At 42.7% G+C, this 9500-nt stretch overlaps 1 pseudogene; it reads right to left on the reverse strand.

Moving 5' to 3' along the window:
* Positions 1-7478: 7478 nt before the first annotated feature.
* LOC126060939 (RNA polymerase II subunit A C-terminal domain phosphatase SSU72-like) lies at positions 7479-8048 on the reverse strand (annotated as a pseudogene).
* Between the last annotated feature and the right edge of the window lie 1452 nt (positions 8049-9500).

The raw sequence follows: 9500 nt of genomic DNA on the forward strand, positions 1-9500 counted from the left end.
AAGAAATCACCGAATCAATACTATTTACAGTAGCTCCTAAGAAGATAAAATACAGAGGAACAAATTTTACCAGAGATGTAAAAGACTTATACAGTGAAAACTACAATACTCTTCTGCAAGAAACCAAAAGAGACCTACATAAGTGGAAATACATGCCTTGCTCATGGATAGGAAGACTTAACATTATAAAAATGTCTACTCTACCAAAAGCGATCTCTACATTTAATGCAATTCCAATTCAAATTCCAGCGGCATTCTTTAATGAGCTGGAGGAACAAATCACCAACTTCATATGGAAGGGAAAGAGGCTCCGGATAAGTAAAGCATCACTGAAAAAGAAGAACAAAGTGGGAGGCCTCACTCTACCTGATTTCAGAACGTATTATACAGCCACAGTAGTCAAAACAGCCTGGTATGGGTACAACCACAGACACATAGACCAACGGAACAGAATTGAGAATCCAGACATAAATCCATCCACATATGAGCAGTTGATATTTGGTAAAGGCCCTAATACAGTTAAATGGGGAAAAGACGGTCTTTTTAACAAATGGTGCTGGCATAACTGGATATCCAACAGCAAAAAAATGAAACAAGACCCCTACCTCACACCATGCATAAAAATGAACTCAAAATGGATCAAAGACCTAAATATAAAATCTAAAACGATAAAGATCATGGAAGAAAAAATAGGGACAATGTTAGGAGCCCTAATACATGGCAAAAACAGTATACAAAACATTACAAAGAATGTAGAAGAAAAACTAGATAACTGGGAGCTCCTAAAAATCAAACACCTATGCTCAACCAAAGACTTCACCAAAAGAGTTAAAAGATTACCTACAGACTGGGAAAAAGTTGTTAGCTATGACATTTCCGATCAGCACCTGATCTCTAAAATCTACATGATACTGCTTGCAAAAACTCAACTGCAAAAAGATAAATAACCCAATTAAAAAATGGTCAAAAGATATGAACAGACACTTCACTAAAGAAGACATCCACGTAGCTAACAGATACATGAGGAAATGCTCACTATCATTAGCCATTAGAGAAATGTGAATCAAAACTACAATGAGATTTCATCTCACTCCAAAAAGGTTGGCATTAATCTAAAAAATACAAAACGATAAATGTTGGAGAGGCTGTGGAGAGACTGGAACACTTATACACTGCTGCTGGGAATGTAAAATGGTACAACCACTTTGGAAATCGATTTGGTGCTTCCTTAAAAAGCCAGAAATAGAACTACCATATGATCCAGCAATCTCACTCCTTGGAATATATCCTAGAGAAATAAGAGCCTTTACACGAACAGATATATGCACACCGATGTTCATTGCAGCACTGTTTACAATAGCAAAAAGATGGAAACAACCAAGGTGCCCATCAACAGATGAATGGATAAATAACTGCCCTGACAAGGAACACAACAGAGAACCCCTGAGGGAGCAGGAGAGCAGTGGGGTGCAGACCCCAAATTCTGGTAAAAAGACCAGACTTAATGGTCTGACTGAGACTAGAAGGACCCCGGTGGTCATGGCCCCCAGACCTTCTGTTGGCCCAGGGCAGGAACCATTCCCAAAGCCAACTTTCAGACAGGGATTTGACTGGACAATGGGTTGGAGAGGGATGCTGGTGAGGAGTGAGCTTCTTGGATCAGGTGGACACTTGAGACTATGTTGGCATCTCCTCCATGGAGGGGAGATGAGAGGGTAGAGGGGGTTAGAAGCTGGCGAAATGGACACAAAAAGAGTGAGTGGAGGGAGAGAGCGGGCTGTCTCATTGGGGGAGAGCAATTGGGAGTATGTAGCAAGGTGTATATGGGTTTTTGTGTGAGAGACTGACTTGATTTGTAAACTTTCACCTAAAGCACAATAAAAATTAAAAAAAAAAAATTGGAGACTCAAATCTACCCAGGGGCACCTTAGAAGAAAGGCCTGGTGATCTACTTCCAAAAACTTAGCTATTGAAAACCCTATGGAGCTTTGAAAATCCTATGGAACACAGTTCTACTCTGATACATATCAGGTTGCCATGAGTTGGAGTCAACCCAACAGCAACTGGTAGTAGGTAGTCTCTCTTGTGAGTTCTGTCATATCTTGTCAGAATCCCCACTGGGGCCAACAGACAGCATTTCCCATGACTCAGGCTCTGCATTTCCTTCCTACTGGCCACTCTCTCCCCAGGTCCTGCTTTTCTGACAGTGCAGTCCACCCCCAATTCTCCCTATTGGGTGCTCTGCTCACTGAAATTCCCTTGGACAAGATATAAAATGGATTCAGTCCAGTTCTCTCTCTCACTAGTGTCCATATGGCCCACAGGAAACACTCCTGCCTCCGTTACCCTGACAAACCCCAGAGTGCAGGCTGGTTCTCTTTAGCTTCACAGCCAAAGCAGTTAGCCTGCCAGGCCCTCTTGCCTTTGAGGTTTTAAAGGCAGGAGTCAGATATTAGCTTCCTGTGTCCCCCTAACTGCAGGCTCTCCAAGTGGTGCTTTCTCTTGACTTGAGGTGAAGGGAAACCTATCCCCACCCCTCCCTCTTATGGGGAAAGGGAGTTCAGCACAGATTACTCAGAGGCATCATTAATTTCCAACAAGTGGACCATATGATTCCCTCATTGTGGGTGGAGGATTTCAAGATTTGTGATCACCGATTTTTAGATAATTCTTTTATAAATTCTCTGTGTGGTCTAGTGGGCTTCAGTCAATTTAATACGCTGTAACACAAGTGACAGACACCCAACCCAACTCAAGTTGGCTTAAGCAAAATGGAGGATTTATTGTAAGAATGCTAGGATGTCTCATGGAACACAAGAACATGAATTCAGCTGGGTTTTAGAAATAACTATAACCAGCGGCTCAGATTCCCTCAGAAGCGTCTACATCACTCATCGTACTTTCCTGGCCTCTGTTTTGTTCTTGCCTCTCTCCGCAAGCTGACTGACTTCTCTCACGTTTCTGTTCCAGTCATGGGAAACATGGCTGTCAGCAGTTCCCAAAAATACACATCTTATAGTCTAGACACCCCCCAAAAAACTATCCCTTCTCTCAGGCTCAAGACCAAAAATCTTGAGGAAAGAGACATATTGGTTGAACTTGGTTCTGGAGCTCTCACCTAGACCAGGGCTGCAGGCCTGGATGGTGTGTGAGGTGGGAAATACAGGAAGAAAAAGGCACCTTTCCAGCTGTTCAGTCATTTGGGCTTGTGCTAAAGTGCCTGGTGGGTGAAACTCTAACTTTAGAAGGATTGGGAGGTGGGGATGAGGTTCTGGTTTGTGTAAAAGCCCAAAGAAACCAGGCCAGCTGGAGAAGCTGAGCTCTCTCTTCTTACCTCTTCTGCCAATAAAGACTTCTTGTCTATCAGTCATAAAACATTTATCTCATACTGCCTTGAATTGTGAGATACCTGCCCAAGGGTCTTATCTTTCATGTAAGACGCCAAATACCCAAGGACTGGGGCTGTTTTTGTCATTTTTATATGCCCTAAAGCATCCCAAGCACTGCTTTACATGTAACAGTCAATGAATTATGTTTGTTGAATGTATAAGCAAATGAATGAATAATTCCAGGGGACTTTTCCCTGTGAACCTATTAAAAACTTACCTGAGATTTACCTAATGGAAAAGTATTCATGGATCTCAGGTAGAATCTCTTGCTCCCCCTCCCGAAAATCTGGATTTCATAGACAAATATGGTAACATTCAGCACAGTGTTTTGCACATAGCAGATGCTTAAAAAATATTTGCTGATTGGCTCATAGGCAGTAAGGACTCCATTCCATATTGTTCCTGCATCACCTCCATGTCCTGGGCCACCTTCCACCAGCCATCTGCCCAGCTGACCTATACGCACTGTAGTCTCTCAAGCACTGGGATTTGCCCAGCAGGATGTCACCAGGGCTATTTGTTCAAAGGACTCTACTCCTCTATTTGTTTTCCAAAGGACTTAGAGCTCAGAGGGGACTTCCCCCAAAGTAACAGAAATAGGATGCTGGAACAAGAGACACAGGGTAACTGTGACATCACTGGCATGGATTGAATTATGTCCCCCCAAAAATGTGTATATCAACTTGGTTAGGCAGTAATTATCGGTATTGTGTGGTTGTCCTCCATTTTGTAATTGTAATTTTATGTTGAGAAGATTAGGGCAGCATTGTAACACCACCCTTACTCAGGTCACCTCCCTGATCCAAGGTAAAGGGAGTTTCCCTGGGGTGTGGCCTGCACCACCTTTTATCTCTCAAGAGAGGAAAGGAAAGCAAGCAAAGAGTTGGGGATCTCATGCCACCAAGAAAGTAGCACCGGGAGCAGACCCAGGTTTCCTGTTCCTGAGAAGCTCCTCCACCAGGGGAAGACTGAGGCTTCCCCTAGAGCTGGTGCCTTAAATTTGGACTTTTAGCCTACTTTACTGTGAGAGAATAAATTTCTCTTTGTTACAGCCATCCGCTTGTGGTATTTCTGTTATAACAGCACTAGATGTCTAAGACAATCACTTTTGACCTTATTGTTGTTAGCTGCCATTGAGTCACCCCCCCCATGCACAACAGGATTGGACCATTGTGCTTCACAGGGTTTTCATTGGCTGTTTCTTTGGAAGTAGATCATCAGGCCTTTCTCCCTACACTGTCTTAGTCTGGAAACTCCACTGAAGCCTGTTTAGCATCATAATAACATGCAAGCCTCCACTGACAGATGGGTGGTAGCTGCGCTTGTGGTGCATTGGTGGGGAATCAAACCCAGGTCTTTTGCATGAAAGGCATTAATTCTACCACTGAACAATCACTGCCCCTACCTTGACCTTATGTTTTTTCATCCTAACCTTCTACAGAGAAGAGGCAGACTGGGCTTGAAAGATACTTCCTTAGAAAGATGGACCCAAAAGAAGTCTAGGAAGAAGGTCAGAGGGAGGAATCAGATAAGGTATAACCTTCTTCTGAATCAGGCATTAGAAGGAAGCCAAAACCTGGGAAAGCAGATGGTTATTTAAAAATCCCATTAAGACTCTGTTGGGGAGGTGGGTGAGCTTACTAATCTCAGGAGTGATTGAGTGGTTATCACTACCCAAAATTAATTGATGGTTTTAAGGAAGAAATAGAGTGGAGGTAACACTGTGTCATAAGCCCTTCGCTGGGGGAGAGAAAGACTATTAATTCTCATGATTCCTCATACCACAGGACAGAAAAGTAATAGTTCAAGTTGTGTATGATGAAATCTAATGCTGTGGCATAATTTTTTCTCATCGATCGGTCCCAGCCTATCTCCGGTGATTTATAGGAATAACAGGAAGGGAGGGCTGACTGCAGGATGGCCAGAGTTGCGGAGGTTTAAGTGCTATACTGGTTTCCAGAGATAATAGATTTTCAATTATGGCTATGGAAGAGTGTTATACTCCTGGAAGCAGCAAGCCAGAAACTTAGCCACTCCCAGCTCACCAGACCCCACCCACCTCTCCAAGGGAAGCATCCGAGCTGGGTGGGTGGTTCCTGTCTTGTTCAGCATCCTGGGCAGGTCTGGCTAGAGAAGGTCTATACCCTATTCTTCATCACTAGGATTCTAAGTAATTAAAACATTTGCCGTCAAGTCGACTTTGACTCATGGCAACCCCATGTGTCTCAGGGTAGAGCTGTTCTCCATAAGCTTGCCAAAGACAGTCAGGTCTTTCTTCCAAGGTACCTTTGGATGAACTTTGAACTGTCAACATTTCCGTTAGCAGCAGAGGGCGTTAACTGTTTGCATCACCTAGGGGCTCCCGACAGAAGCCTAAAAAAAACCCAGTGCCGTTGAGTCGATTCTGACTCATAGCGACCCTATAGGACAGAGTAGAACTACCCCAATAGAAGCCTACTGGCCCTGAAATAATCATTCCCATCTCCCTGCAACTGTGAAACTGGAAAAGATTTGGCTCATGGGTCCAGAATTACACCTGTCCTACCCAGTACAATGCGGTAGCGTAGCGGAGATCTGATCTAAGAAGAACAGTCCGGAACAGGAGGCAGGAGATTGAACAGGAGTCACGGCCACGAATCTAACCAGGAAGGAAATAGCTAAAGAGTGAGGGGAGGGTCAGAAATCAGGAAGAACAAGGTGGCAAAGATTGACTAAAATCTCCCTAGGGCAGGAACCACAGCTACTTTTTATTCATCACTGTGTCCTTAGCACCCAGCACACTGTTTGACACAAATGGAAGCTCAAATATTTTTTGAATAAATGAATTAGACAAGTCTGTGGAGTCTGTTACAGGGATAGCAGAGACCTTTATTGTTCAACAGATGGTCATCTATTTCTTCCACCTCCTCAGTCCCCTTGCAGGTAAGAAGTGGGGCCATTGCCAAGTACAGGCCACTAGACTGGGAATAGAAGTGATGTGTGATATTTAAGGACCAGTGCACAGCTTTCCAGCCATATCTTCCCCTGTGATGGTGATTGTGGAGGCCTCATATCCCAGATAACATGGTGTAAGTTGTAGGGACTTCAATCAACCTGGACCCTTGGATGATGGTGGAGCAGAGCCCCCTCCTCCCCTCTTGACCTGTGTTGAATAGGTAATGTGAGTGAGAAATAAACCTGTGTTGTGATTTCCTTAGCCAATACTGAATAAATATAACAGACTGGATGTGCAACTTCAATCCAGTGGTTTCCTTCCAACCCTCCTTTTGCACCCTCTTATGAAAAGCCCTCTTTTTTTGAACATTATACCGTCTGGTACACCATCCTTTAAGTCTCTCACCCAACCCCATCACCATTATCTTCCACCTTCCTTTTCACTCCCCCTCATTCATTATGGACTTTATTAGCTGACTCAAAAATATCTTTTTTTGTTTTTTTAATTTAAACTAGATTATTTTATTTAATTAAATTTCATTTAATGAGGCTTTTTTTTAAATAAACAATCCCATTTTTAGGAATTATGTACAACCAATTATCTACTTCAAATTTTCACATCCTAAAGTCAGCATTAGTAACGGGGATACCATATACAAAAAAAAAGTACATCCAAAGTTCAAAAATGCAATATAATCCTTTTCTTGGAGGAAAAAAATATATATGATAGACAGTCACTCTAAATGAGCAAAAGAAATTTAGTTAAAGTGATCATAAAAAATGTTCTTTACTTGCTGAATATCCTGAAACAAAACACTTACCCATTACAAGCTTTGGTTTGCTCATTCAGAAAACACAGGAATGGTGGTAAATTCCTTACAGAGAGATGAACATTAAATTAGTTATTCTGTATAAAGTACAACGCAGGTTACATTTCGAGCAATTCCTAATTGTTATTATTTATAATCTTCTCCTCCTTTCCTATAAAATGCGTTTCTTGGTAATATTCTTTTTCTCTTGTGGTATACCTAAAAATAACACAAACAGCATTTAGTGGGTAGGTCTTAAAAAAGGATTTTTAGAGAAAATATAGAATAGTCTAAAACTTGACACTCAAGTTCTTACTTAGGAAGGAGCCAAGGCCAGCGAAGTTCTTCAGGAGAAGCAAACTGTGTGAAGAAAACTCTTTTCTGTTTTGTCCTCCAATTCCAGGAGCAGCTTATCCTGACTGTCCTCCATGTATGTGCTGGCAGAGCTTACAAATGAGGAAAATCCCAGGGTGGTGTCTTCCAGGGTGTCTTCATTGTCCACATTGATCACATGTGTGGCCTGGAAGGTCTCTTGTTCTCTGGAACACAGCTCTTCCACCACTCTGTCATAGACCGTCTCGTCACAGGTTATGATGACTTCGAAGGCATCTCTGCACTCTTGAAATCTTTCCGGCTGGGGCTTGATCCTCTGATTTCTTCCCAAGATGTGTAACATTCCATTATGGGTATAGTATTCTCTGTCTTTCCTTACAAGATCCTTGTACATTTGTTGATATGTTGTTGCAAAATCGTAAACCAAGGAGAGATTGGGTCCTGGCTCTGGGAGTTTCACATGAGGTCTAGTCCCAAAAGACTAGACACTGAACCCCTTTTTCCTGAGGATACTGTGGACTTCCATGCTCCAGTTGATGTTACTGATATACACCACAGCCAGCCTGAGTGGAGATGAGGGCATAATGGCAGCAACCTGGAACGTCAGAGAGACTTGTGGGCTTCTGCGGCTACAGAGACTCTGAAGCCACCAGGGTAACCTCCTGCTTCCAGCTCTTCCAACTACCAAAACATCTAAGAACAGGAAATAGGTTTATATTAAGTCACCTAGCAGAGTGGGTAGAGACTCTCGTGATTTCTTCACTGATTCAGCCATGATAATGAACTCTAACTATAGAACCTAACCTAATCATGAGACTGATCAAGGGGATTGGATTACCTAAGCCACTATTCTCCACGGGGGTGGTACAGTCCTGTGGAAGCATTTAGAAATCCTTTTTTTTTTTTTTTTAATTGTGCTGTAGATGAAGGTTTACAGAGCAAATTAGTTTTAAAACACATATTGTTTTGTGACATTGGTCACCAACCCCACGACATGTCAACACTCTCTCATTCTCAAACTTGAGTTCCCCATTACCAGCTTTTCTGTCCCCTCCTGCATTTTCCTGCTTGCCCCTGGGTTGGTGTGCCCATTTAGTCTCAGTTTGTTTTATGGGCCTGTCTAATCTTTGGCTGAAGGGTGAACCTCAAGAGTGAATTCAGTACTGAGTTAAAAGGGTGCTCAGGAGCCATACTCTTGAGTTTTCTCCAGCCTCTGTCAAACCAGTAAGTCCAGTCTTTTTTTTCTTTTTTTTTGTGAGTTAGAATTTTGTTCTATATTTATCTCCAGCTCTGTTTGGGGCCCTCTACGGTGATCCCTGTCAGAGCAGTTGGTGGTGTTAGCCAGGCACCATCTAGTTGTGTTTGATTCAGCCTGGTGGAGGCTGTGGTAGTTGTAGTCCATTAGTCCTTTAGACTAATCTTTCCGTTGTGTCTTTGGGTTTCTTCATTCTCCCTTGCTCCCTTGCTTGGCGTGGGCCACTCACAAGATTTTAAGACCCCAGACACTACTCGCCAAAGTAAGATGTAGAACATTTTCTTTATAAACTACTGCTATACCAGTTGAGCTGTGTTTCCCACCCCACCCGCACCCGCCAAGACCATGTTTCCCACAGCCCTCAGCCCAGTAATCCGTCCCTCATGGAGTTTGGATGTGTTTATAAAACTTCCACGACCTAGCCTTGGTCAAATTGGGCTGGGTTCCCCAGTATTGTGTACTCTTACCCTTCACCAGAGTTGTCACTTATCTATTGTCTATTTAGCATTTTTCCCTCGCCTCCCATCCCCTACCTCCTAACCATCAAAGGTTGTTTCTTTTTGTGTGTAAACCTTTTCACGAGTTTGTATAATAGTGGTCTCATACAATTTGTCCTTTTGTGATTGACTTACTTCACTCAGCATAATGCCCTCCAGATTCATCCATGTTGTGAGATTTTTCAAAGATTCACCATTGTTCTTTATTGTTTTGTAGTAGTCCACTGTATGTATGTACCATAGTTTGTTTATCCATTCATCTGTTGATGGGCACTTAGATTGT

This window comes from Elephas maximus, chromosome 17 (assembly GCF_024166365.1).
Source record: "Elephas maximus indicus isolate mEleMax1 chromosome 17, mEleMax1 primary haplotype, whole genome shotgun sequence".
Classification (NCBI taxonomy): domain Eukaryota; kingdom Metazoa; phylum Chordata; class Mammalia; order Proboscidea; family Elephantidae; genus Elephas; species Elephas maximus.